Source organism: Diceros bicornis, chromosome 16, assembly GCF_020826845.1.
Source record: "Diceros bicornis minor isolate mBicDic1 chromosome 16, mDicBic1.mat.cur, whole genome shotgun sequence".
NCBI lineage: Eukaryota > Metazoa > Chordata > Mammalia > Perissodactyla > Rhinocerotidae > Diceros > Diceros bicornis.
The window spans coordinates 41181268-41204944 of NC_080755.1; the positions used below are offsets into that span (position 1 = coordinate 41181268).

Sequence of the window (23677 nt, forward strand, 5' to 3'; positions counted from 1 at the left end):
CAGCACAAAAGGCAGGTAAGTGGGAATTTGCAGAGTGGATAGACTCTGGTACTATTATTTTATATTTTGTAAACCCAGGAAATCATCCAGATGTTAAAGCATAAAAATAACACACTGCTGAGTCAATGAACCATAAATGCTAAGAGCGACAAACCAGCGGGAAGAGTCAGGTGTGCTCAACTATGTTCCTTTGGCAGGGGGACTGGGCCTGCTACCCAGACAACTGGCTCCCAGTACCCATTCTGCCTCTTACCAGTGCATGACAGTGGGCCTGCTGCCTTCCTCTAGAAGGGAGGGGATGACACCTCCATGCCCTTTGGTACAGTCGTCTCCCTTATTTGTGGTTTCGCTTTCCGAGGTTTCAGTTACCCACGGTCAACTGTGGTCTGAAAATATTAAATGGAAAATTCCAGAAATAAACAATTGATAAGTTTTAAATTGCACAGGTTCTGAGTAGCGTAATGAAATCTCGCACCGACCGGCTCCGACCCACCCGGGATGTGAATCCTCCCTTTGTCCATCGTATCCACGCTGTACACACTACCTGCCTGTTAGCCACTTAGTAACCCTGTCGGTTATCGAATCAACCTTGGCAATATCGCAGTTCTTGTGTTACAGTAACCCTTATCTTAATAATGGCCCCAAAGCACAAGAGTAGTGATGCTGGCAATTCCGATATGCCAAAGAGAAGCTGTAAAGTGCTTCCTTTAGGTGAAAAGGTGAAAGTTCTCAACTTAATAAGGAAAGAAAAAAAATCATATGCAGAGGTTGCTAAGATCTATGGTAACTTTTATTACAGTGCATTGTTATAATTGTTCTATTTTATTCTTAGTTATTGTTGTTAATCTCTTGCTGTGCCTAATGTATGAATTAAACTTTATCATAGGTGTGTATGTACAGGAAAAAACATAGAATATACAGGGTTCGGTACTGTCTGAGGTGTCAGGCATCCATGGGGGGGTGTTTCCTCCAGTATCCTCTGTGGGTAAGGGGGGACTACTGTACAAGAATCAAATGAGCTGCCCTATAGGATGTGACTGTGATGGTGTTTTGCTTTCCTTCCCTGGTTTGGCTCATGCTGAGCCTCAAGCCTGGAAGACAGGCTCCCCACACAAAATGAAATCCCACCCATCCTTCAAGGCCCACTGCAAGCCTGTCCTCCAGTGAGAAGCTGTCCCAGGCTCCTTCTGCCCTCTAGACTCATCCTCCACCTCTGCCCCCCATCCATCTACCCTTCCGCCCTGCTGAATTACTAGGACTCTCAGAATTCGCTCTCTTCTCGCTCATCTGGATCCTTTATACTCTGTAGCCTTAGTCAGATGCCTACCCTTCCTTTTTGCCTTTGTTAAAAATCTTAGCAATTCTTAGCTCAAGTACGGCCTCCTCCCGAAAGCCTTCCCAGACCCTCTCCCACACCCACCCACCCTCCATCCAGGTTGGCTGCTCCTCCTAAGGGCTCCCTAGCACTTTACGCTTATCCCTATGTTCAATGCTGACTTATCCCTTATACTTTCATTGACTGTGGTCCCTACACTAGACTTTGAGCTCCTTGAGGGCAGGGACTAAGGGTCTTACTTGTCTTGGCATTCCCAGACACATCCAGTCTGTGGAAAGTGCCCACCAAATGTTATATGAATTAATAAGTGGATTTCTAAGGCAGTTATACTGTGTCACACAGTTCCTCCAATGACTGTATAACCCCTTTGCTTGCAGGGGTGTCCAGCATGGTATATTTCTCCTGAAGGCCTCTCTGTGCCAAGCTCAGTGGCTGGCACCTAGTAGGAAGTCTGAAAACATTGGTGATTTGATTAAGTGATTACTGAATTATCCATTGCATTGAATTCTCCCAGCCACCTCGTCGTCCCCCGTCCCAGCCCTTAGCATGGCCAATGGAAAATTAATTGGTTGCAAAGTGCATATCTAATTACAACATCCCGCCCCTGCCACGGAGATGTTCAAATGTTAATTATAACATATGCATCTCAATAACAGACGTTAGCCTTTAATGCAGCATTAATAATGCCACTTGGGCCGCCCGGTGCATACACAAAGCTTCCTTTTCTCTGCCATTAGGACAGACTTTGCACTTGAAGCTCGGAAGTCCTCATCTTTAAAGCTTTCCAGCCCCTAAAACTAAACGTTTCCCTGCAATCCTGGACAGCGCCTAAAACCCCAGTTCTCCCAGCGCAGAGGCCCCCACCCCAGCGTCCTGGGGGAGCGAGCGTAGGGCGGCAGGTTTCGGCGTCGCTCGGCTGAGCTGTCGCGGCTGCTCTGGCTGCATCCCCGGCGTCCCGGCGGCGCCCGGCTCTCCAGGGCCCGCCATCCTAGGAAAGAAAGGCGAACTACATTACCCAGCAGGCCTCCCGCCGCCCTCTTTCCTTTCAAGTCTTTGCACGTGGCCGGAGGGGAGGGTGGGGCCTGGACGTCACTCTCCTACATTCTCTTTCCCTGTGTCAGAGCAGGGTTCATTTTTTTTTCCTTCCTCTACTCCCTCCCCCCCACCCGCCCCTCCCTCCCTCTTTCCCTTCCCTCCCTCCCTCCCCTCTCGGCTGGGTTTGTGCGCTGGGGCGCCCGATCCCCTCCGCAGCCGGGACGCGCGGAACTCCAGGCAGGAGTCGGCTCTTCCGAGCCTTCTCCCTCCCTTCCCCTTCCCTGCCCCCTCCCCCCACCCCCCGACTCGGGCTCGGAGCGGCGGCCGGAGGAACCCCGAGGTGAGCATCCCCTCGTCTGCCCCCCTCTTTTAGTCATCTCAGCTTGCCCATCGATTCGGGGACCCGGGAGGAGGGCTGCGTGACGTGCGCGTGCTTATAGATAAATCCGGGAAAACCGCCCCAAACAATTAGCCCCCTTCCCCCCTTCCTGCGCCGGGGCAGCCGGGCGTCCGCGCCCATCCACCGTCCCCCACTCTCTTGAGGACGGCACTCCATGATCTCGCCCGCTCCCCAGGTTAGCCTCTTCCCTGCCGGGTTCCCTGCCCCGAGGGCAGCCGTCGCCCTGGAGCTCCGGTGAGGAGGGGGGTTCTTGGGGGGCGCACGGCTGGAGCCCGGCTCGCGTTGGAGCCGCGCGGTGTGGCCGCTGTCATGTGCCGGGTTCCGACCCGGGGGGAGGTAGAGAGCGAGCGTGATTCCTCTCCCTTTTGTTTTGACGCCCGCATTTGCTGCATCGAGCAGTTGGTTAGTACCAGCCAAACTTGCAGCTGTTCTGACTGCGCTCCGCTGAGGTAGGGAGCGCGGCTCGGGGGCTCAGGGCCGGAGGCTGCTGCACTCGCGGCTGCCGGAGAGACCCCGAGAGAGTGTCTCCACGCCGCCCCTCCCTCCTCCGGTGACTGATTGTGTCTGTGGCAGCGGCCGTGTGTGTGCGCGCCCGTCCCCGCGGGCGCGGGGATGTCTGTCGTCTAGACAGGCTGCACCCTCCCTCCGTCCCCGGCGAGCCCGCGGGCCGCGGGGGGCGCGGGGGATGGGAGCAGAGGAGGAAACCGGATCGGTGGAGCTATTGCTGTCGCTGCTTTGGACATTCCCCACGGTGGTGATTCTGTTGGCATTTTTATTATTATTCCCGTCGCCGCGGTGTAATTGGGCCTGGGGAATAGGTCCGCCTGGCGGATTGGGGGTTAAGTTGACAGGCTCTGAAAAGCTAGCTCGCGGTGGCGAGTGACCCGAGCGGCCGAGGGTGGGCTCTGGCTTGGGTTCTTCGGGATGACGAGCAGGTGACTGTCCCGGACGCCGGTAGTGGGGGAGGGTGGGCAGGGGGCGGTGGCTCGGTCTGCGGCGGAGGTCTGGGGCCCCTGAGGGCCGCGTGCCCGAGCCTGGGTGCGACTGGAGAAGGGGTCCCGGGTACGGCGCGTCTGAGCTGGTTATTTCTCTCCATTGACGTTAGAAGACAATCGAAGGTCTGAACCCCTCATCTGGGCGGCGTTGGCTGTTTGGTTTCGTTGAGTTTTGGGGCTGGGGGCACAGGTGTAAGCAGGGAGGGTGGTGCGGCGTGTAGAGGGGAGGGATGTATGGCGGCGCCGCGTGCGTTCCCACCCCGGGGAGTGAGGCATCGCCTCCCCCGCCCAGCTGTTTGTGTGTACACACCGCTCTGGCGTGTATGTGTGGGGGGCGGGGACCGCAGACCGCTGCGTAGTGGGGACGCGCGTGGGCCCCGATCCCCCGCGGGGATTGGCCCTGCCAGCCCCCTCGTGGCGCCAGTTGAGCTCGTCGTCGTGTGTGTGTCCGCGCGCGCGCGCACCCTGGTTACTTGGAGAGGGGGTCATGAGACTGTGGGCCGGGGGAGACTCCGGCGTTGTATGTGAGCGGGGTCCCTCAGGGAGTCCCCGTCCTGCCCTGCAGCCAGAGTCACACTATTCCTCACTCCGCGTCCCCGACGCCCCCTGACCCCGAGGACTGGCCGCCTCCTCGGCGGCGCGGGGGGCTGGTCTGGCTGGGCCGGCAGGAGCCGCGGGCGCGCGCGTGTCGCCGCCGCCCGCCGGACACGCTCGGGGTGACCCTTGCACCGGGGCGCTCTGTGGGTGCGCGTGCCCGTGCGCCCGCCGCTGCCTGCGCAGACCTTGGAGAGAATCAGCGCGCTCTGCGACCCGGCTCCCAATTCTTGGTTCTGGAGACAGTGGGGATCAAAGGCTGCCCGGCCGCCCCGGCCCGGGCCCAGCCTGGCGTTGCCGCCTGCGCCGCTGTCCAGTGTCCAGCGGGCCGCCAGCCTTTGCCCTCTCGGCCGGCGCTCGGTCTCTCCGGTCGGGGGATTATCTCCCAGGCTAGGGGCCCGCGCGCGAAGGGAAGAAGCCGCTGGAGCTGCCCGCTCCACGGCAGCTGAAGACTCCAGAGGGCGAAAGTGACACAGCACGAGCGCCGCCGCTGCCGCCACCCGAGCTGGAGGAGAAAGGAAGGAGCCGCCCAGAGGGCGGGGAGGGGCCGGGGCTGTCGGGTCCCGGTTCCTCCTGCCCAGCGCCGGGTCTGGGCCGAAAACCTCAGGAATCTCGGCTCCGAGCATGCTCTGACCGCGCGAGGAAGTTGCCTGGCTTTCAAGAAAACCCAATTTTACGGGAACAGAATGCACCGAGCAGACGATAGAAGATGTCCAGTCCCTCACAGGATGCACTCAGGTTGCCTGAGGAAACTCCCTTTGAGTATTTGAAACAGGATTCGGTTTACACACAGCTCATCTCATCGGCTGTGTCAAGTGTCTGTCCTGGATAATGTACGCTTAGAGACAGTAATTTTGTAACTCATTCTGGGGTACAGTGTCATCAGTGATTAAGAGATTGCTAGAATAATAATATGTTTGTATGACTTTACAGGGCAGTTTTTTTCTCCTTGTATGATCACATTTATTAAGACGGTCCTGTCAGGTAGGGGGGGTATTAGTCTCATTTTACAGATGAGCACACTGAGGGTCAAAAAGTGCCCTGATTGCCTAAGGCCTCTCAGTAGAGGAAGGGCTGCTCCCCCACCCCCACCCTTTCTGATTTCTCTTCTGCCCTATGGCTTTTTATTTAAATAGTGACCAGTTATTTTTTTTTTTTTTTTTGGAGAGTAGGTCTTCACACCTCAGGAGGTACTGAACCTGAGAAAGGGGGTAAATTATGCTGGTATTTATTCTTTGTCAAAACACTTTTCATTTGCTACTAGTTCCTAATGAGAATAGCCACTAAAGAACAGAAGTCCCCTTTGCTGTTATTATCACTCATCTGATAATTTGCTGTTGGTGAATGGGCATCAGCTTTTTTTTTTTTAATTTTTTTTTTTTTTCTGTGAGGAAGATCAGCCCTGAGCTAACATCCGTGCTAATCCTCCTCTTTTTGCTGAGGAAGACCGGCTCTGAGCTAACATCTATTGCCAATCCTCCTCCTTTGTTTTCCCCCAAAGCCCCAGTGGATAGTTGTATGTTATAGCTGCACATCCTTCTAGTTGCTGTATGTGGGACGCAGCCTCAGCATGGCTGGACAAGCGGTGTGTTGGTGCGCGCCCGGGATCCGAACCCCGGGCCGCCAGTAGCGGAGCGTGCGCACTTAACCGCTAAGCCATGGGCTGGCCCGGGCATCAGCTTTGATACATCCTATATATACCAGTATCATGTGATACATGCGTATGGTATACATGTTTATACAACACATGCCTAGGTTCACATGGTGTGTTCACGGAGTCCTTATCAAATCCAAGGTTTATTCTTTGGTTACTGGTTTCAAAGCCATCAGATTTGAAGGGTGGACCCCTGAGAAACCATCTCAGGTTATACTCCCGGCCCCGCTCCATCTCCAGGAATGGGGAAGCCCAGAAAAGAGCAGAGAGCTCATACATGCCAGTATGTATTTCTCAGGGTTTGTGAATGTGAAAGTTCTCAGACACAGTCTAGAGGGTTGTTAGATTTGGCCAACAAATCAACTGTTCATTCACAAATGTATATCGAGCACCTACATGTTTGTGTATCTTGAAGCTCATACAAAGAAAATGTAACACGGGTCCCTGCCTGCCAAAAGACACATTCTACTGTGGAGACAAATGTAAGATTCTAAGTCCAGCAAATGGTTCTCGAGCCCCTACCTTAGGCTAGATCCTCGACCCTGTTTGGGCACACAGAGATAGTGTGGCAGAAACAGCTGAGTTACAATGCAGTAAAACCGATGATTCACAGCTGACGGGAGGGAACAAATCATAAATATTTTAGAGCACTCACCCTGGGATGTAGTCAATTTCACATATGTTGGCAGGGGACTCATAGTGCCAGTTCCTATCCTGGAACAGATGCAGAAGACAGCAACAGAGGACGAACAGCTTTATGTCCCTTGTTACCCTGGACTTCAGGCTGTTTGGAGCCTCCCAGGTGGGCTGGGAGGTATGTTGTTCTGTAGAAGTTAAGCAGCTAGTGGGAAATGACCCCAAAGCCAACCAACAGGTTACTCTGCTGGGCAATGAGGAGCTGGCAAGTTGTTCTCCATGGTCCTGCCGCAGCTCTGCTGGGCTGGGATGGGCTGGGATAGGCTGTCTTCAGTGATAGGCTGTGGCTTTGGTCAAGGTCTTCCTTGGACCCCCTGGGTTTAGTAGTTTCTGTCTTACGGGTCTGTGTAGGTGTTTTAATATGGGTCTGCTTTTTATCTATCCCTAAACTCACTTCTGGGGTCCCTGACACTGTCCTCCAATTTCATCTCAGTGTGGGGGGTCCATTGCCCTTGTTTTAAGGTTCTGCTGTTTGCAGCTCAGATCATGAAGGAGGAAACAGGAGGGGGTGGTTAGGATGGAGAAAGAATCCCGAGCCCAGATAGAGAACAGGAGGTACAAACAGACGGGCAAATCGCAGTTTCTGGGAATTCTCCAAACTTGGTGGCATTTCTGCTTAGCTTACCCAATAATGTGGCAGCCCCTTTGGATGTGCTTTTGGGGGAATCCTCTACCTCTGGGCCTCACTGCTGACTCACTGGTCACCTGAGCTCAGCTGCTCACTTCTGGCTCTGCTCTTCTGCCCCCTGCCTCATCCTGCACGGCCTTTAATTTAGAACAATGCTGTGATGGTGGCCTTCTCCCTGATTTATCATCATGCTGACTATCGACATCTGCCTTGTGTTTCTGAATTAAACCCAGGCCAGAGCTGTGGTTCAGAACAGGGTGAGAACAGACACATCCTCGGATTCTGGGCACCCAGACTTGGGAAGGGCCTTGTTGATGAGCTGATGTCCATGGGAAGACCACGAGGCCTGAAGAGGTGCAATGACTTGCCCAAAGTCTCAGGAGGCCCTTAGCAAAGTGGGACAAGAAATCTTGGATTTCAATACCTCATCAATCTTCTTGCTCTATACCATCATGCTTTCTGAAAAAAAGCAGGTTGTTACTTTCCAAAGAGCAAGAGGACTCTCCATCTTCTCTCCTTTCCTCTGGTTCTGGGAAAAGCTCTAGGATTGATATTTTAGTCTTGAGATTGCTTTCCTTCGAGACAGGCCTTCCCTGCCCTATCTGTCATCTTTGGCATCCAGGAATCTGGATGAGGGCATAGAATTGGGAGAGGCCCATTCCTTGGGGCCTTCCAACATTCTTAAGTTTGGTCTGCGGCTTTCCCTTCCCATGGCAGGGTCCTCAGGAACCTCCTGAAAGCATTTGCAAAGCAGTATGTGCATTTTTCTAGGAAGAGGATCCGTAGATTTCATTCGATGCTCACCTGACAAAAACTCCTGGGTGGGAGGTGGTGGAATGGGTAGGGGGTTGACTGGCACTGGAGACTATTATCACACCCTATACTTGATTTGGCTTTACAGTTTGCAAAGTGTTTCACACAAATTATCTCGTCTGCTTTTTATAGTAGCCCTGTGAGGCTGTTATCGCGATTCCCATTTTGCAGATGAGGAAACTGAGCCTCCATGGTTAATGACATGCTGAAGTCACAAGGAAGCGGTAGAGCAGGGATCTGAACCCAGGCCTTCAGACCTCAAATCCAGTGCCCAGGGCTGAGGGGGTCCCCCATGTCACATCACCATTACAGTTTTGTGCGCGGAGCTTCTTTATGTCCACTGTTGGCTCATATCCAGGCAAGGAGCCAGACCCAAGTGCTAACTTACCCAGGGGATGGGATGGATAAAAGATGGGAGGCAGTTACCATACCTGTGATATGTGAAGGGGGGCCGGTTTGGGATGATTTCATGGAAGAGGTGAATTTGGGAGTAGGTCTTGGGTCATGGTGGATCTGGCAGAGGTTTTCGGCTGGGACAATGGCCCCAAAGTGGTAAAGGGGAAACTGTGTGTGCTTGGGGTGGGGGTGGATCATCCTGCAGTCAGAGGGCACCTCTCAATAGCAATTGGGCTCTGTTTCTATGCCCACCTCTGTGCCAGGCCCGGGGCTACAACAGGGAACAGGCACAATCCCCCGCCTTCAGGGACCCCACTGTCTCGCAGGAGAGACAGACACTTAACGGTTAAATTCAGCATGGTGTGGTGAGCACAGTGGTCCAGAAAGTTCTGAGGGCCCTACAGTAGCACGGACGGGGCACCTGTTCCAGCCTCAGAGATCAGGGAGGGCTTCCTAAGGGAGATGGACCAGGAGCAGAATCTGAATGGATAAAAAAGATTTAGCCTGGAGAGGAGACAGGAGAAGGGCATTTGGGGGACGGAAAAGTGTGTGCAGAGGTGTGCGGGCCTGAGGCTACCTGGCTGTAGGAAGGACGGCAGCAGTGAGGTCAAGTACAAGGGCGGAGAGGCATACGGGGCTCAGATCTGAGGAGCTTTGGGAGCTTGGCTGAGGAGCTTGGCCTCCAGCCTGCAGGTAGAGCATGGGGGACAGGCTTGAAGCAGAGGCGAGGCACGCCGCCATGGATCAGAAGGGGATGTGACCAGGAGCCAGGTGGCCACTGGGTTGAGGAGGCAAGGACAAGTTCCATACAGTGTGCAGGTCACAGGGATGAGGCCTGGCTGGAACCAGGGCCTTGCGTATGGGGATGGAGGGACGGTCATACATCATAAACATTTAGGGGGTAAAGTCTGCAGTGATGGCTTGGCTCCTGGAAATAAGGGGGGGTGTCTCCGTGACTCCCAGGTCTCTGGCCTCACTGACCTGGTAGATGGGGGCGTTTATCCAGGTGTGAGCTTCTGGCTGCTGGAGCTGGTCTGCTGGGGTTGGGGTGAGAAGGAGGATTGTGGTGAGTTCAATGTTGGGCACGTCGAATTCGAATTGCAGAAGGATAGTCCAATGGAGCTGTCTTACAGACAACACAATGCCCGGGTCGGAAGCCGGAGGAAGAAGTGTGGGCAGAAGCGATAGTTCTGGGAGTGGGAAGAGGTCTTCTGCTGAGTGTGACCATGGTTGGGGCTGCTGTGGACAATAAGAAGACCTCTTCCTCCCATTGTCAGAGAATCCTTTGTCACGCCGGGCTGCTGTCGTCAGGGAAGCCAGGCGGGGATGCTGTGTCATGCTGGAGGCCTAGCTGGCAGAATCCAGCAACAGCCGAGAGCGTTCTTCAGCTGGAAGCATTATAGTGAGTTAGAGGAGAGGCGTTTTCATATTTCTTTTTTAGCAAATATTTATTAGCGTTCATTTCCCTATTAGGTTTTATTTGCACGTGCCTCCACCCTTCCTTAGCTTAGGCATTTTCATTTTTTAACATCTGTGGTGAGCAGAGCGCTGTCCCAGGCCCTTGGAGCATGAGTCAAGGGCAGGGAAGACGTGGACCCTGCTTCGGAGGAGCAGGCAGTCTAGTTGGGAGACAGGACGTTCACACAGGAAGCCACTAAAAAGCTGTAACAACCTGGGCAAATAGAATGCAAATTAAATAGGAAAGGGATGCAGACGCTTCTCTTCCTGTCGTGCTGCATTTTTATAGGGCTGATGTGTTTCAGGCAGAGCTCCAATCTTTTCATTTTTAAATTCTCAGGACCTAAAATAGAGCCTGGCACATAGTAGGTGTTCACCCTGCGCGTGTGGATCTGCAGGGATGTGGCCAGAATTAGTTGTCTGGAGTGGGAGGTCAGCCAGGGCAGATTTCCTTGAACAAGTCCAAAGAGGGTATCCCAACCTTGATTTAGAATATTTTTGGTACCACAGTGGAGTAAAAATCTTGAAAACCTTCCAACTACCAAGCACCTAGAAATGCTGCATAAAATATAACTAGCATCCTTTCAAAGAAGAGCTAAGCTCATAGAATGTAAGAGAAATCCCCAGAGAACGCAAAAGTGAGTGTGGACGGTAAGCTTGTCCTTACGCTAGGCCAGTCCTGGGGGTGGGGGTGGTTGGTGGGGTATGGAGGGGGGCGGTTACTGGTGTCAGAACCAAACGGAGTTGAGTCCTGACAATGTCTTCTCCAGGGCTGGAGATGAGGCTGGGAGTTGCAATGGAGACCCTGCCTAAAAATGAGCCCTGCAAAGGTTTGCACGCTTGGAGAAAGGATGGACTGGCCGTCAGCCTGTTGGCATGGAAGTGGGGGTGCTTGTCTGTCTTGGCCTAGATTTGGGGCGGGGAAAAATCTTCCCTGGAAACTTGAAACCTCAGGCCTGTTATGGCTTTGGATGCCCACTACACACGTGGTCTGGAGGTGGTCTGGAGGTCCTCAAGAGGAGGAATGAGCATATAAACCCTCCAGAGGCCAGGGTCCTCCAGCCTGTGGGTTCTAGGCTCTCAGGGGCCCTGGGAAGATTCTGGGGCTCTTCACCTTCACTGGCTTGGGTATCCATCTTAGAGAGATGCTGCAGGACCAGGGCGGCCCACCTGAGTAAGAAGGAGAGAGAGGTCTTAGTGGTAACCTTTTTTTTTTTTTTTTTTTTTGGTGAGGAATATTAGCCCTGAGCTAACATCTGTGCCTATGTTCCTCTATTTTGTATATGGGATGCCGCCACAGCATGGCTTGATGAGTGGTGCATAGGTCCATGCCTGGGATCTGAACCAGCAAACGCCTGGCCGCCGAAGCAGAACGTGCGAACTTGACTACACCACCCGGCTGGCCCCTGGTGGGAACCTTTTAAAAGGGCCTTCGAGACAACTGCACACTGGAAAAGGCATGTGCAGGGCTGTGGAGAAAGGCTGTTCCTGCCCCAGGGATTTGTCACTTAGCAGAAGCCTGCAAACAGCCCATCCAGGAAGGCCAGAATGTTCTCCCCTGCTTTTCTCAGGCCAGGTCTTTGCAGATGGGGCTTCTGTCTGGGTACCCCCTAAGGGTGCCCTATGCAGATGTCAACTGCTACCCGTCCCCTAGACCATGCACCACATTGTCTTCCTCATGCTCAGAGTCTAGAGTTCCTAGAATTTCAGACTTGGAGACATGTTAGAGGTCACCTAATCAATCCCGTACCTGGTGTGGGAATTCTGACCACATCGCACTTGCTCAAACGCTTCCCATGGCCAGAGTGTCCTGCTGTAGGAGGCAGCACCTTCCCTCATTAGAAAGCTTCTGCAGCTAGAAAGGCCTTTTATTTGCCTCAGCCACCACCCAGCCATTTCCACCCATCGCCCCTTCGCCTGTTGTGAGAGATGCTTTCCAGGCCTTTCGCCATCCTGCTTGCTTCTGCTGGAAGGACCTTAATTTGTCAAGCTAAGATTCTGTGAGAATCCAGCCAGCTTCCGTCCTACCTTCCTTAGCACAGAGGGAGCTTTTGAAGATAGATGTAAGGTTAGCTGAGCTGGCTGCGGAGGTGCAGTCTGTGATGTAGAAGTTCTGAGAAGCTTTGGCTCCGTGCTTTTCAGATATCATGAAAGACGCGACAGCACACACCGCACATTCTTTCCTCCAACCCCCAGAATACATTTCAGCTTATAAGTGACTCAGGAACCCGATGCAGGGAGCTGATGCTTCTCGAGTGTCTGTTATGTGCCAGGCTCAGTGCCGGGCAGTCTCTGTGGGCCTCACCAATAAAAGTAATTTCTGGGAGAGAGGGAGACAGGAACATGGAAATGCCTAACTGTCGTGACAATTGAGCCCTGAAGTTATTCAGAAAGAATGTGTGTGGTTCCCACTGGAGTGGGCGGAGCGGACATTCCCCTGCTGTTCCCTTATAGGGCCTTCCCCTGGGGAGGCAGTGGCGATGTCATGATCTCACCACTAGCTGAGAACCCACAGGCCTTTGCCATCTTCCTGGGGCATTTGCTGAGATGCTTATGAGTGTGAACCATGAGATCAAGAAAGTGGTCTGCTGGAGAGTCCACACCTCGGTGTGTCACAAACAGGAGAGTGTTCACAATCAGTGTTTTTTAGGGCATGCAGTTTTCTGTCTCTTGGTGTGGGTCTACGGTGCCCAGGATGCATATTTGTAGAATGAGGAAAGGCACTCGCTCATTTTGGACATCTTTCCAGATTCAAAACCCGTTCAGTGTGGCCTGGCACAGTGCCCTGCCTGAGGACTTATGGATCTCTACATATTCCTTCCCTAAAGAGGAAGAAAGGTACTCCCCCATGCCGTTGTGGGTTGACTTGTATCCCCCCAAAAGATATGTTGAAGTCCTAACCCCCAGTACCTGGGAATGTGACTTGTACTTGGAGATGGGCACTTAAAGAGATAACTAAGGTCCTATGGGTGGGCCTAATCCAGTATGACCAGTGTCCTTAAAAGAAGAAGAGATTAGAACACAGACCAGAAGACACAGACCTAGGACACTTGGGACAGCCATGTGAGGCCATGGGGGAAGGCGACCGCCTGCAAGGCCAGGGAGAGAGGGCTCAGAAGAAACCATTCCTGCCGACACCTTTATGTCAGACTTCTAGCTGCCAGAACTGTGAGAAAATAAATTTCTCTTGTTTAGGCCACCCAATCTGTGCTCTTTTGTTATGATACCCAGGCTAAAAACCCAGGCCTGTGTGACTCCAAAACCTAGACTTGCTCTGTGAGCTGCTGTGTTTGGGCCGTGGCAGAGATGTCTGTCAATTCAGGGATTAAACCAGTGGTATTTCTACTGAGACCCTGGGGTAATCCAATAATAACTTTAAAAACCTAACTTTTGTTAAGTATTACAGTGCTTAAGGAGCGCTTTACACGTGATCTTAATTAGCCTTCACAGCCTCTATTTTATAGATGAGGACATGAGGGCACAGAGAGGTTAAGTAATTTACCCCAGGTCACACAGCTAATAGGTGGCATAGCCAATATTGCCTGAGTTTTGCCTCCCAATGGGCACACCCAGGGTATGCTGAGGTCCCCTTGTGGTGTTCTGAAAAAGTCACTGGTCTTAGGTCTGCTGCTAGTGACCTGGGTGATCTGCGACAAGTCACTTCACACCTGGATGTCTTCTCCCCGGTGACCTCGGATTGGACGAGATAATATCTAAGGCTCTGATGTTTCATTCTGAGGTTCCCAGCGCCCAGCCTCTGAGGCAGGGATTATATTCTCGGTGCGGAAGAATCCCTGTGACGTCATCGTCAGCATTTGCCCTCACCTAAGGCCTCTGCCCTGGATCTGCCTGATTTGGCCGGGTGCACGTATGGTTTGGCAATTTGCTGCTTCCCTATAAAACTGATTTTTTTCAATAAGGTGGAAATTACCCGCACCCTGTGCCAGGCCCCATTCTGGGTCTTTTAAGGATGTGGGCTCTGGGTTAGATCCACGGAGGGCTATGGGGACAGGGCTGCTGGTGTGGACAGGTTTTCCCTCCGGGTAAAACCAACGCGGTTGACTGCAGCCTCAACCATGCCAGAGAGAAACCAACCGCGCGGGCAGCAAACCTTGGGAGCCCAGGTTGAGCCAAAGGCCTCTTCGTCTTTAGCCTCATCCTGTTTCCACTTCCCATGAGACCCGGGTGGATGAAGGGGGATGGTGAGGAGAGGGCAGTGGCGTGGTTCCAGGATCCCGCAGACTGAAGACGGGGTGGTAAGAACCGGGAGGAGGTGGGCTGGGCTGCCTGTGGACACTCTCGGGGACCTGGTTTTAAACCTCCGGCAGCCCAGCTCCTGGTTGATCCCCATAGGGTTTTGGCGACTTTAGTTACCTCATTGGAGCCGAGTTTACTTAATGTATCTGTAATAGATTTTAGATTAGAAAAGCAGTGGAATGTCAAATTCTGGTTCCCCAGGGGCCTGCTTATGACCTCCGTAGCTCCGAACCCAAGCTCTCTGGCTGTAGCACTGGGACCCCGGGGAAGAGGCCTTCAGATCTCGGTGGTGAAGACCCGCTGAGCATGCCTTAAAGGATGGCATTTATACTACTGATGGACTATAGGCCGATTTTCAGTTCAGTGTCTATGAATATGTAAAAATTTTAAAGCCACGTATTCAATTAAATGTGCATTAAATAAAAAAAAAACATAACTAGTACATGGAACTCATGATTTCATTATTGCTTAGCAGGAAGCTAAGTTTAGTAAAAACTCAATACAAGGTCAATAATAATATTACAACCGGTACAGAGGTGTGACAGAAAACTCCAAGGTGGCGAATTTTGGGAAATGCGGCATAGGCAAGTTTGGGTTGGGTTTATGTCACTGGGCACCGGGAGAGTTTTGATGAATATAGGTCCAGTTTCAGGCCATGGCTACCTCTTTTCATGTGACAAATGCGAGTTTCTAAATATTTATTTACATAAAACTTTTATACATGTGATTGTAATTGGAATTCACAAAAGGTGGTCGTTACCTAAAGACAACCTTAGTAAGTATTTTTGTAAAGCAAAGAATCTTTTTAGATAGTCTCCAGTTTCTTTCGAAAGCACGTGTTTTGCAAATTTAGACTTTTAAACAGTGACTTCTGCTATCTAGGATTTTGATAACCAGAAACTTCTTAATTGGCACCTGAATAACTTCAGCACAATGACAGTTAATATATTTAATGGTCAGAAAGATCATTTTAGCATCAAATTTGCTGCAATAAAGAGCGTTCCAGTTGATATTTATTCTCCAACTGATGATAAAGACTCTTGTCTCAAGTTAACTAAGGGATGCATTTTAGCACTAACTCATCCTAGTAAACCTGAAAAAGCTTTGCTACTCATTCAGATAATCTATAAGAGTTATATTGACGTTGAGACAACCACTTTTAACACTGGACTCAACATTTTTAGGCCAGAATAGTCTCTTCTATATTGTAAGCAATGGTGACCATTTTCTGAACCAGAAATCAGGATGCACATTTGAATTTTTGAACTCAGAACTTCTCCCAATTGTCATCTTGTATCTAGATTGGGACTCCGGGGTCTCATTCTCAAAATTGTTGATATGCTTATACAAGTTTATAATTCTTTTTTTTTTTTGATAAAAATATTGGTTCTACCTTCAGATCCTCCTGAGACTTACTTTCTCTTTCTAGTTTCTCCCAAAATATCTTAGCTCCTTACGATTCTGCTCCCAGTATGATGTGTGTGTGGGTTTTCCACACCACCAAGCAATTCTCTGACACCAGCTGGGTGTCCTACAATTCAACTCAATTCCGACACTATCTACCTGGAGATAGCCTCAGATCCCACAGGTTAAAGGCTCAGTCCTACAAGACTGCCCCTTCACCTCCCAGCTTCAGATGCTGTGCTTCTGACTGGCTGGCTATAGATTGGAGGTTCCAACAACCCCCCTCATTGAGTTCCATTAATTTGTTAGAGAGGCTCACAGAACTCAGGAAAACATTTTACTTACTTGATTACCAGTTTATTATAAAAGGATATAACTCAGAAACAGACATACGGAAGAGATGCATAGGGCAAGGCATGAGGAAAGGGCACAGAGCTTCTATGCCTTCCAGTCTGCCACTCTCCCCGAATCTCCATGTGTCCACCAATCTGGAGGCTCTCTGAGCCCATCCTTTTGGGTTTTTAGGGAGGCTTCATTACATAGGCATGATTGATTGAATCATTGGTCATTGACAATCTACTCAACCTCCAGCCCCTCTCTCCTCCCCTGGAGGTTGGGGGTGGGGGGATGGGAATGGGACTGAAAATTCCAACCATCCAATCACGTGGTTGGTTCCCCTGGCAACCAGCCCCCACCCTTGGTGCTTTCCAAAAGTCACCTCATTAACATAAACCCAGTTGTGGTGGAAAGGAGTTTGTTATGAATATCAAGCCGCCTTTATTGCTCTTATAAATTCCAAGGGTTTTAAAAGCTCTGTGTCAGGGATGGTTGAAGACCAAATTATATTTCTTATTATAAATCACTTTGTGAATATAACAGAATGTTAAATCTGGGGCCTGCATTCCCACCCCAGCCCCCAAATTCCTAACAATCAAAAGAATATTTTTCTGTGTTACCTGTGGCAACAGATAGCTTTGTGACCTGAGCATATGATTGAAATTTAAGAGCCGATTCTAGTTATCATTGCTGTATAACAAACCTCCCCTAAATCTTAGTGGCTTAAACAATAATAATCCTTTATTCTGCTCATGAGTCTGCCATCTGGGCAGTGCCCAATGGGTGCAGCTCACCTCTGCTCGACGCTGCATCATCTGGGATGGCTCAACCAGGGCCAGATCCACTTCCAAGATGCTCATTCCTGTGGCTGACAAGTTGTGCTGGCTGTTGGTCTTCGCCATGTGTTCTCCACGGGGCTGCTTGGACTTCCTCAAAGCATGGAGGCTGGGTTCCAAAAGCTAATGTTCCAAGAAACAGGAAGGAGAAGCTGCCGATTCCTTAAAGGCGTGGCCTGGAAACTGGCTCATGTCACTTCTCTATACCATTGGTCAAGCAGTCGCTGAGCCCAAATTCAAGGAGGAGACACAGACTCTGCTTCTCTATGGGAGGAGTGTCAGAGACTGGGGGGCCATGTTTTAAACCACAAGAGCTGATCTCACGGAAAGGGAGTGTCCTTCCTTTTCACCTTCCCTGAGACTTTAGATTTCATCTTCTACTTGCAGCCTTTTGTGGAGGGATGAAAAAAGAAATGTCTGTAAAACCCTGTTTCTAACATTTGAACTCAGTTATAGTTAGTGTTTTATGTGAAGTCTCTTTTATATTCTAATTCTTTGACAAGTGGCTTCCCCTTGTCATGGGTGTGTGGGCTTCTTCATTTAATCAGTCACTCCCAGAGTTCCCTGAAATAGGGAAATGCAGGCCCTTGGCCTTCCTGGGTGGGAGTCCCCACCCCCCCCCATTGGTCCTTCCAGTCCTTCCATCATAGTCATTTCCCCCTTTCTGCCCCATGCTGGGCCATCCATAGTTATTGGCCTTCTCAGAGCAAGACCCTGTGCTGGCTGCTCTGGGGCTACAGAGATGAATCAGGAGACACCCAGGCCCCGTGCCCTACCTCAGGGAGCCCAGGGTGTGTATTGTACATGGAAAGCAATGGCCTCAGTGTCACTTTTTCTCAGGATATCCTCTTCAGCTGGCAGAACACAGTGGGAGCATGTCTAGCGGGAATGCAGTATTGACCACTTCTCTTTCCCTTTCTGGGGCTCTTGATTTTAGAAAGTGCCCCGGCCCAGGAGGGCAGAGACCTGCGTTCCCGCTAAGTCAGATAACCCCCCACTCTGTTTTCCTCATCTGTAAAATAGGGAATTTGTCTGGTCCAGGGGTCAGCAGCTATGGCCCGCAGACCCAAGCCAGCCCAACGCCTTTTCCTAAGGGACGTTTTGTTGGAACGCAGTCACGCCTACTGCTCTGTGCGTGCCTGGGGGTGCCTTTGGCTAGTAGCAGCAGAGACCATATGGCCTACAAAACCTAAAATATCTACCCTCTGGCACTTTACAGAAAACGTTTGCAGACCCCTGGTCTAGAATAATGGTTTTCAAACTTCATTTTAGCCACAAAGTTCTTTGTTCTAATAACTTTTTAATTTTTATTTACCAATCAATCAATTCTTCTAACACTTACCATATGCCAGGCGTTGTACCAAGAGCTTTAACATTATTAACTGGTTTAATCCTTATAAAAATCCTATAAGATGGGTATTATTATTATCATCCCCATTTTAGAAAAGAGAAAATTGAGACAGAGTTAACAGAAAGATTAAGTAACTTGCCTAAGGTCACACAGCTAATAAGTGGCAAGGGCAAGATTCAAATTCAGCAGTCTGGCTCCGGAGCCCACGTTCTTCCCTGCTGCTCCACACTGCCCTCAGTGGGGGCCTGATGTGAAAACTGGGCGGAGCGGGGCCCGCTGCCTAGAACTGATACGGGGATGGTCAGCGTCTTCCCATCATCCCTCGGCTCCTCTCTCTGCAGCTCCAGGGCCCTCAGGGCCACGTCTGACAACCTCCGGAGGCTGTATAAGGTTAGCAAATAGTAGGGTCCTAAGCTTGTAGAGGGGACTTGAGCTTCTTTTTGGTTTCTACTAGAGGAATGGGTCCTGGTTGTTAGGAACTCAAGCAGGCCCAGAGCTGTAGAGAGCACTGTTCCCTGGGAATGAGGACCACAGACAAACACCGTTTCTAGATGATCATAAATATGCCCAATAAAAATGAGTGCTAGGAAACCAAGGTCCACATTTCAGAACAAGAAACCGCAAGAAGGCATCTTTCGATTAATTGCAATGCCCCAAACAAATATGAAAACCAGTAAGTCTATCTGGAGCCGTTCCCCGGGCTAGAGTGATTGACCTCAGAATCATGCCATAACATTCAGCAAGGGCCGACTTCCTGCACTGAATGTCACCTTCCCAGCTCCCTCCTACCCAGAACCACAGATCAGCCCTCAGGAGTTAAGAGATGAATGCTTTTCTTGGGAAGGTGGGAACCTGGGGCCACAGACGGGCCCTTGGGATCTTCCCTGCATGCTGATTAGCTGTCTTGACTGAGCCCCCTTTTCCCATATTGTGGAGTCCTCAGGGATGAAATATAGCCTTCCCTGCCTTTTGGGGGGGGAAACGCTCCTAGGAGCAGGGAGGTGAGGGTGGCTTACTTTTACTGTCCGTGGAAAGCTGACTGTGATCTTGGTGGTGGTTTGAAGGTGACTGGCATCTTGGCGGAGAGTTTATTCTTTGGTGTTTTGGCTGATCTCAACAATGGTGTCTATTCAATTTAGTGATTTAAGAGGACTCCTGATTCCTAGGGGACCCCCTCTCCCCGCCAGCCTGTAGCTCCTGCTGTACAGAAGGATCTCTCCTGTTCTGAAGTTTTGCTGATCCTGCCTTTTCTCCTAGGTTTGTGTCCCTGCCTGCCTCAGTGGGTGGGTAGGGTGGGCTCTTTCTAAGCTCTCCCCTCCTGCCTGGGGTCCCTGGCCCTGCCTCCTCCCCCAGCCGGCAGCACACTGCTCCCCACCCCCCACCCCCAAAATGATGACAGAGTCTTCGTGACAACCAGGAATCCAGTTCCTTCTCAGTTGGAGATTTTCGATTTGAGGGAAGGCTTGTAAAGTCTTCCGATTTTTGGGGGGGAGTGCTTTTAGGCCACTCTTTGCTTCCCTCGGTTTATCCAAATAGGGGTTTTCCTTGTTTTCAGGAGCCAGCTTTTCTGAAGTGCTCCCTCCCTGCAGTCTAGCCTATTTTAGGCATGACTGGAATTGATCATTGGGTGTCCCAAAGGCCGGAAGTTCCCAAAGCAAAAGGGGCTTTTGTAGGAGTGAGTGGAATCCCTTCTTTTCCCGGATGCTCGCCTCCTCCTGGAATGCAGTGCAGGCAGGGGCCTTGGGGGGACCAGACTGCCCGTGCGGGATGGAGACCCTGCCTGGGTGGGGACAGGTGGGGTGCAGGTCGGTGCCACAGTCTGGGGGCAGCTCCATGTGCTACAGATGGCCCCTTCCCCAGGCCTCGATGCAGGTCCCCAAAACCTGGCTCTCCTCTAGCTTGTCCTGGAAGAATACTTACCCTCGTTCATCCAGTGATTAACTGTAGACAGAAAGCAGGAGGTACTTGAATAAAATGAAGCTGTTTAATTTTGGGGAGTTATTTTGGAAACTAGAAGCTTGGTTCCCATTGAAGATACCTCATTAATATGTGTGGTTGTGTTTTTAACAACTTAAAAAATGTTATTGAAATTATGGTGCCACCACTGCATTAAAATACATTTGAAGAGAAGAACCATCCCCTCCTATCACTTGAATATTGTGTTAATTTTTGCCTGTTATATCCCTTTCCCCTTTAATAGCAACTGGTTGATTTGCAGTTATGTTAAATACTTTTGTATACATAATTAGCTTGCTTTTTATTTGTTTCAAGGTCTGTTTGTTACCCATGTCCCCAGTTTTCTGTAGATCCACGCTCCACAGCTCTGTTGCATCACTGCCTTCACCAGCGACACGTTCTCAGCAGAGTGTCTGGTTCTAGTTTGTGCTTCCGGCTGTCGAGGGCTTTTCCTTCCCTCCTCCTAAAGAAAACAGCTGAGAAATCGCCAGGATTGTCGTACCCTTAAATAACACCAGCTGCCACTCCTGTGTGTCGAGTGTTATGAATTTACCAAGTGCTGCCCCGCCCCGCATGTGGGTTGGGCAGGTCTTATTGTTGTCGCTCTACAAAGACACTCAGAGGGATTAAGTCTCAGGCAGGGCTTCACAGCTGACACCGGGACCAGAGGCCACATCCTCTCTCTCAGCCTTGTGCTCTTGCTGCCACACCACAGGACCAGCCGCAGACACCAGGGCCCGGGCCTCTGTGCTTTGGTCCTGCACAGTGGTGATAATGATAGTGCCTAGTTCATAGGGCCACTGTGAGGATGAATGAGCTGTTACATGTGCTTAGGACGGTGCCTGGTGACAATACATGTGAGCTCTTATGAGGGACAGTAGTAGCTCCACTCATGTGGGGGACAGATGGATCGCGTGGCTTAGGCACACCATCCAGAAATGCAGATACGACCTGTGCCCGGGTAAGTGTCATACAAGGTGAGAAAGTTGGGCCCACATGTGTGACTTTGTGGCTGTCCCCGATTGTGTGTTGCGTGGTCCAGCCTCCAAAAGTCATGCCCTTTCCTTCATCAGGGCAGGTCGACAAGGACATGAGGCCGTTTATAGAGCTGAACTGATGACTGTTTGCGGGAACACAGTGCCCTTCAGGCAGGGATCTTGGCGTGCTCTGTGGGCTTTTTAACCCCCAGCAAGTGTTGCCAGCCCATTTTACAGACCGAGGCTGCGGTCACCAGGCATTCTGGCTCCCAGCCTTGCCTCACTTACTACCTTCTCGGTGTCACCAAGCATACGCACACACACAAAGGAATAAAACCATCAACAGTGTGTGATGTGTAAAGAAAGAGGGGGTTCATTCATTCATTCCGCCAGCATGTACTACAATAAGCTGGGGGTGCAGCTGTGAGCAGGACAGAGCCTCTCCGAGCTTCCTGCCCACGAGCGAGCGAGAGAGTGAGGGAGCGCGTGCTCTGATGGGGGATAAAGCTGGGCAAATGGCTGGAGGGCCCCGGAGGGGAGTGGTGACTGGGGTGTGAGGGCAGAGTCCTGCGGGAAGTAGGGAGTATAGGGAGGGGGGGAGGGGCGTGGTCTGTTTGAGGAGCCCCAGGAAGCCATTGCGCTGGAGGGGAGTGACCAAGGGGGAGAGTGCAGGCCATCCTGCACTCTGGCGCAGGATTTTGGATGGACTTGGCCTTGGACCCATAGTAATGTAGGAAACCTTTGGAGGCTGTGAAGGGCATGAGACTGTGGGGCTCGGGGTATTATCTGGAGAGGGGAGCCGCTCTCACTTCTGACCCTGCTCAGGGCTGGATCTTTGGAACCTCCAGCATCTTCTGCATTTCTGGCTTATCCTGCTTCACAGCCTTCAGGTATGCTCCCCCCGTTGGGGACATTCCAGTGGTCTCAAGGGGCTAATGGCCCCCTCGCTCCTGTTGTGCCAGAACACAGGGCTGCCTCTTATGTGCTTTTGGCAGAATTCCCTCTGCCAATGGTGAGCTTCTGGAACTCCATATGTGCGCCACCTCTCAGTGAGCAGCGCATAGTAGGTCTCCCCAAAGCTGTAGGGAAGAGAGAGGAGCTAAAACTCAAAACCAGGTCCTGTGACTGTCCAGCACCTCAGGGAGGCACTTAGAGAGGAAGGAGTCGAGGTTTCATGGCCAAGATGGGCTTGTTGTGTGTGGGGCTTGCCCTCACAAGGGTTGGGGGCAGGGAAGGAGGTCAGCCCGTCCACAGCAGGGACACAGCGGAGATGACCTTCCCTCGCTGTGGGCAGCCACCTCATTCCGCTGCTTGGTTTTGGAGGTGACAGCTGGGACAGCAGCTGCCGCCTCTGGGACCGGCCTCTTCCTCTCGCATGCCTCTTTGAGAGGCATTTCCCTTTGGGGTGGGAGTTCTCGTTCTCTGTTTCATCCAGAAGGAAAGGATAGCTTTGGAAAGGCTACGGAAACCCCCTTGGGGATAGCCCCGGGTGGATGACGAGAGGCACTTTTTGGAAGGGATAAATAAAGCTGGAGTTATGCCTAAAGGACTTAACAGTTATGACAAAGGACAGGGCTTCTTCCGCACTCCTATTTGGGTTGCAATACCCCACAGCCAGGAGCCCACCTAGCTCAGGCCTGGCTGAGAGACTGTCGATTTGGATTTTCACTCAATCATTAAATTTTTTAAAAGTCAAAGAGTTAATAGTCTCATTTATTCAGCAAACTTATTCAACAGATATTTTTGAGCAGCTATACACCGGGCTGTTTTCTAGGAGCTGGGAATATAGCAAGTGAACAAAACAGACAAAAATTCTTGCACATGGGGTCTGATTTTATAACAAGAGGTCATCTTTAAAGAAAGACACTCCCCCCCGCCCCCAATCTTTAAATAGTAACTCCTGGAGTTCGCAGAGGCATTGGTTTAAGGATCGTTAGCTTTGTGACGGAGAGGCAGGGACAGGGGGGGTAGTTGGGATGACCAGGGACAGAGGGAAGCAGAAGCAGTGTCACCGGAGGCCAGGCAGACAGGGGGGACATCCAGCACTCTTGCGATGTGGCAAGAGTCAGGGAAGAATGAGCTTCTGTTTACAAAGTTGAGCTTGTAAATAGCTATTTCTGAACATGTTTATATTGCCAAGGTAACAGCCCCAACTGGTCTTCTGATAGACCAACAAGTGTTATTGAATATTTTCTTTATGCCTGGGTCCACAGGGCTGGTGGGAAGATGTGCACCCTGCCCTAGGGACTAACATGGTTAAGCAATTTGCAAACAAAACAAGGGCAGTTCTGTTCAGTTACCTCATGTGGCTGGACCTGAGAGCACTGCGGAAAGAACTCAGTGAGAGCAGTCGTGGAAGGCTTCCTGGAGGAGGTGGCTCCTAGGCTCATCAGAAAGAAATGGGGAAGGTGTTCTCAGAGAGGTGGTAGCATGTGAGCACGGCTTGTGTCCATCAGGCAGTGTGACTGGTCTGTCACAATGGAGTTGGCGATAGAGGGGGCAGAGGTTAGAGGGCAGGGGCCGGTGCAGGTCAGTGGAGGCTTGACGTAGTCTGT

At 51.2% G+C, this 23677-nt stretch overlaps 1 protein-coding gene across 1 annotated transcript in view; it reads left to right on the top strand.

The window, feature by feature from the left end:
- Nucleotides 1-2558: 2558 nt before the first annotated feature.
- The window catches only part of CTIF (cap binding complex dependent translation initiation factor), a 288430-nt gene continuing 267311 nt past the window's right edge, over nucleotides 2559-23677 (top strand). Inside the window, exon 1 of the mRNA XM_058557072.1 lies at nucleotides 2559-2711. The gene's annotated coding sequence lies outside the window, so the exon portion shown is untranslated. The remainder of the gene's footprint in view (nucleotides 2712-23677) is intronic.